The sequence below is a fragment of the Chenopodium album genome, chromosome 12 (genome assembly GCF_948465745.1).
Source record: "Chenopodium album chromosome 12, dcCheAlbu1.1, whole genome shotgun sequence".
Lineage (NCBI taxonomy): Eukaryota > Viridiplantae > Streptophyta > Magnoliopsida > Caryophyllales > Amaranthaceae > Chenopodium > Chenopodium album.
Genome location: NC_137845.1, coordinates 17420132 through 17426131, shown reverse-complemented (window position 1 = coordinate 17426131; position 6000 = coordinate 17420132).

The following is a 6000-nucleotide window of genomic DNA, read 5'->3' as shown; positions in this document are numbered from 1 at the left end:
ACAAGAATTTTGAACTCAGAATGTTAATGAAGACCTTATTATCTTGTTTATGTAATTTATTAAGAATGTGATGTATTAAATATATTATGAACTATGCGGGTTGTACCTTTAAATTTTAGTAGTCTTTGATTATGTAATGAAAATGTATTTTCTATTGTTGCTTTTGCTTTATTTTCTCTTGTAATGATGTCTTTGTGGGTGATTATGTAATGACTAATGACTATGTATTTAGTGTTACTATTGCATGGGTGTGGTTGATAAGATTTTATTTATTTATTTTATTAAACCAAAATAAGTCAACTGATTTTTTATTCACATTAACATGAGTATTTCTGATATAAAAATTGAGTTAAATTTCGTTAGAGCAGAATACGAAAAAATTGAAAATTTATATTGAAATCTCCCAATATTCATGGTTTAATTATAAGGTTTGGTTATATTCTCCCAATATTCATGATTTAATTATAAGGTTTGGTTATATTTATCAACAATAAAAATACAATCGAGGTAAAATAATTGTTTTTGTATGTAATTTAAAAATTTATTTGTGTGTCTGTAATTAAATTTTTAAATTGTTGATATAATAAAATAAAGTTTCTTTCTGATTAAAAAAAATAAAAAAAAAATTATGCTTTAAGTTATTGTAGCAATAAATGATGGGGCCCACAATTCAATTCAATATTTTCCATGAGAACAAAAAGTTATACTACGTAATTAAAATTTTGAGCATCGTGTATCTAAGTTTAATAGTATCACAAAAAACTAATTGAATACAAATAAGAGATGACCTTGATTCTAATAAAGATGTTGGTTAAATGAATATGTGTACTTATATAGGGTTATTAGACATATAAACTAATAAATGTAATATATTTTCTTATAATATTAAGGGAAGTTTATTCAATAGCCAATTAGCCACAATAAAAATGTAGCCAATATAATGAAGGTGAATCTCAATTCTCAACCCTTCATTTATTTGGATTAATATTGTTAAATCAAATTCTGATACTTTGACATTGAAAAAAACAACAAATTAGTTGGCAATAAATTAGTTATGTATTGTACATTTGTAGCAAATTAGCAATTAAATATAAATATATTTTGATTATATTTAATTTATTAATAATAACACTAAATTCAAATAAATATATTAATGACCTTGTTAGCTTTAGTTTAGCATGAGATGAAAATTTAAAGGTGACAATAAATGTTGGGTACTATAATTTATTATGCCTCTATAATGTCCATTCAAAATAACATTATAACTACAAATAAATAAATTAATGAAGATATTTTAGCCTACAACATGAGCTTTAGTTTAGCATGGGATGAAAATTTAATTTTCAATAAATGATGGGTAATCTATATTATTATGCCTCTATAATGTTCCATTCAAAAATAAAAATACAAAAAGGGTTAGTATAACATATTTATATCTAAGTTTTAATGAATAATGCCTAACTTTATATGACAACATTGAGAACCCATGATATTAGCTAACATAATATAAAAATGTATGAATAAAAAGGGTTCAAAAGCATGTGAAATAATTAGTTAACATTGCCATTGAGGAACATACTTGAAATATACAAATTCATAGGATTATTTCATCTCTATAGAACAAAGCTAGTTCATCAATAATAATATTATGAACTAGTACTCTGCGACAATAAATATTGCTAGGTCCATTAATTTTGCATGTCACTCCAAAAATAAATTTTCATCCGATAATCAAATTTACTAGTATATATATATATATATATATATATATATATATATATATATATATATATATATATATATATATATATATATATATATATATATATATATATATATATATATATTAACTTGAACAAGGTGTATTTCAAGTCAACTACATGGATGAATGTGATGTATTTTGTTAAATAGCGGGTTAAGATTCAATCATTTACGATTATCACAATTTTATTATTGTAGCCATTTGTAAAATGCACATGATTAGTTTTACATAAAATGATTAAATGTTTATATTAGCTAACAGGTGTTGCATACTACATTTTTAAATTTCCAATTCTGGTTAACACGGAAATGAACCATCTCAATTGTGGTTAATTTTTAAAAGATATCACATGTCTAACAAATGTCACTCAATAAATTTTGACCAAATATTTTTGAGACACTTAGTAAAAACAATATAATAATGAATTGAAGTTTGAATCAAATAATATTATTATAATAATTTATTAACTTGAACAGTATATACCCACGTATTGCCTATATAAACATAGTTTTTATGCATATTATTACATAAGCCAATTAAAAAAATGTCCTTCCTCTTTTGAGGTCCTATTGACTTCCTTCCTCAAACACCTTAGTATAATTTTAGGATAAAAACCCATTCTCATAAATATAATTTTTTTGAGATGCCAGGGAATTCTAGAAATCCAAATGAAATTAGCTAAACTATATATAAAGATATAATATAGATCAATATCTTTATCGATAATGAAAAATTCAGATTCTAACATAAACAACGATAATATCCCAATATCTCCTAGAGGCGTGTCTCGACACGGCCCTAAGGTTTGGTTAAAGGATTAACCTTCCCGTCCGTCTGACCGCGTATTCCCAATGGTAGTGGTGGGAAAGTTTGTAGATGATAGAAGTTTCTCTCGGAGGAGGGTACATGAGTGGATTAATCGTAGGTGGAGAACTTTTGGAAAGATTGTTGTTGAAAAGGTTAGGTTGAAATTCATGCTTCATTGCTCTGATATTAGAGATAGGGATAATCTAGTCGATCAGGAGTCGGCTTCGTTGGAAGGTGCCTTGTTTGTGATGACACCATGGTATCCTCAAGCATCTGTGCAGTCTTTCGAGGTTAAGTATGCATGTTTATGGGTCCGTGTTGAAGGACTACCTCTTACTGCTGCATCTCCAAAGTTTGTAACGCCGATTTTGAATGAGATATGGAAAGTTATCTATTTTGATGGAGAGTCATTGGGGCCTGGGACTAAGGAATTCCTTAGAGTAAGAATGCGTATCCCTTTAGAATTGTCGCTTTTTCCAGGTTTTTATTTCGAAGCTATCCCAGGGGAGTTTATATGGGTGTACCTTCTTTACGAACATGTATTCATGTTATGCAAAGTGTGTGGTAGAATTGGACATGAATCGAATGTTTGTAAGGGCATAGTGTGTGATATGAAAAAATTACTTGGTGAAAGAATGGGAATGATTGCTAAAAAGCAACATAATGTAAAGTTTGAGGAATATCATGTAGATATGTTCACGAACAAGCTAATTGGGTTTAAAAGGTCTAGCATTTACAAAAGTTCCTGTATTAATCTGGTCAATTATAAGAGATGGAGACCAGAGAGAGTGATAATGAGGAAAAAACCTTCCCATCTAAGTAGTGATTCAAGTAGTAGTTCGGAAGGTTCGGAGTCAAGTACTAGATCCAGGAGAAAGAGAAAAGTTCGATCTAAAGGTAGTTTGCAAGACGGAGGAGTTGGTTGGGAAAAATATGGTGAGGGTAGTGGTGGTACTCAAAGGATCAAGATAACTGTTCAAATTTTTATACGCAGAGGCAGCAAGAACATAGATTCAATATGTACTGAAAAGAAATGTTTCGATGAATCATCCGAAGATCGTAGTGATAAGAGGTGTTGTACTAGTCCTTGTGTGCCACAAGAAAGCAATAAAAAAGAGGAACCAAGGTCTTCAACAATTTAAAAATAGGTATATAACCTTATAAAAAAAATAAGCTTTTAGTTGTGTTTTAAATTTTTATATTATTGCAATGTTGTAATTTTTTTTGGTTTTTTTTTTTTTTTTTTGAAGGGAATGTTGTAATGTTATTAATCTTTACATCCTATATATTAGATTATTTGACAAGGAGTGGCAATTTGAATATCCAAAATATTTACTTAAACTTGCATTAACAATATTGACTTAGATAGTGAAGTCACCTTGTTTTGGGAGGATGCATTTTTTTAAGAGATTTCCATTTTTACCCCTAGCATATAAATACTCATGACTAGGATACTCGTAAAAATAGGATACTGGATTAGTGTTGACAACACTAATCCTACACAATCCATTTTCACCCTCCATTTGATTCCGATACAAATTAAATCTGATAGAACATGATTTAATTCAAAAGAGTTTCAAATATTTGATTATGTTATTAGTGACAACAACATGAAAGAAAGAATTATAAAGGAGTACGTAATCTTTCTAATATATATATATAGAGTACCAAATTAATAAATTTAATTAATTGAAAACTCAACCAAAAAAAAAAAAATCTGGAAAAACATACATCCTATTATTTTGGGCGAATCTCAAATTTCCAGAAAATTAAAAAAAAAAAAACTTTATAATTTTTTTAATTAAAAAAAAACGATTTTTTGGTAGTGGATCGAAAAAAGTGGGGTTGAATGTCGTGGGGACCGATGTGGTGGGTTCGGGACTCACGTGGTACATAATAGAAGGGACGGTATGATATAATAATAGCCATGGACCATTTTATACTACACCTTGCAAAAAGGGCAAAATTGTCCATTCATGTAAAAATGGGAGCGTTTCCTTGTAAAATGGGAGCGACGTTTAGCAGTTCACGATGCAAATATTTATAAAACCTTGTTATAGAGTTCCTTGTACATTATCATACTTGGTTCTTTTTTCTTTTTTGTTTACTTTTTCCTAATTTAGAAATGGGGTCAAATATATTTTAAATTTTGAATTTTTGATAAGGGAAAAAAATTATTTGAATAAAATAACATACTATGTCAGCAAAAAAATTGGGTTTGGGGGGGGGTGGGGATCGATCTCATGACCATTATGCATGTGTGTTGAGAGATGAAGTATCTGGACCATTAGGACAATGCTTCGACCATGATATGGGGACACGACCTCAAATATATTTTTAATACGTACGATTATATTTTCAAAAATAATTACATGTTATTTTTACATGGGACTAAAATATATTTTTATTTTTGTATTTTTGATACGGAATAAAAAAAATAAAAAAAATAACAAAATTTCTTTGATTTTTTTGCCATATGACAATATGATAATGACTACTTCTCAATGCTAAACTATGACAGATAAGTAAGACACGTGAGGACGTGATATAATAAAATATTTTTTTAATATAATAAAATTACAAAAAATAAAATAAAATGTGAGGACGTGAGGTGTTGTTAAGTTATTAGTACTGTAACTGTAAATATTTTTTTAATATAATAAAATTACAAAAAAAAATGTGATTACATTTACATTAAAAATTGTAAATTATCTCTTAGACAACAATAAACATTTGAATCTTTGACTACTTTGCATGGAGAACACTTGCATAGACAATAGATTATAGAGTAGTTCATATAGGCTACTTGCATGAAAAGTTTTGACTAATGTTGTGCTATTAACTAATGACACATGATTGGTGAAATTGAAGGTCCATACAATTTATAATCACATGCAAACCTACACTTGGACATCAAGTAAATAATCACAAGCTAACCTAAACTTGGACATCAAGTATATAATCACATGCAAACCTAAACTTGGACAACAAGTATGCATATAAGTACCATTTAGGCTACTTGCATGAAAAGTTTTGACTAAAATAGTGAAGTACAAGACAGGTTGTGCTATTAACTAATAACACATGATTTGAATTAACAATCTGATCAATACAAGTACAAGTAAATAATCACAAGCTAACCTAAACTTGGACATCAAGTATATAATCACATGCAAACCATTGAATTAACAATCTGATCAATACAAGTACTTATTGTTTGACTTAAGCATTAAGAGCATTTCCAATGGTTAAGTTGTAACTATTGAATTGCTTAGCTTGTAAATTCAGAAATTTTAAGCTAATAGCTTGATCAGTTTAATTAAATGAGAAATTAGCTTGACATAAAGTTGGAAAAAAAAAAGATTCAATATTGATGAATGAGACCCATTTAAATAACAAGTTCATTAGTAGTTAACTTGTAGGATACAAGT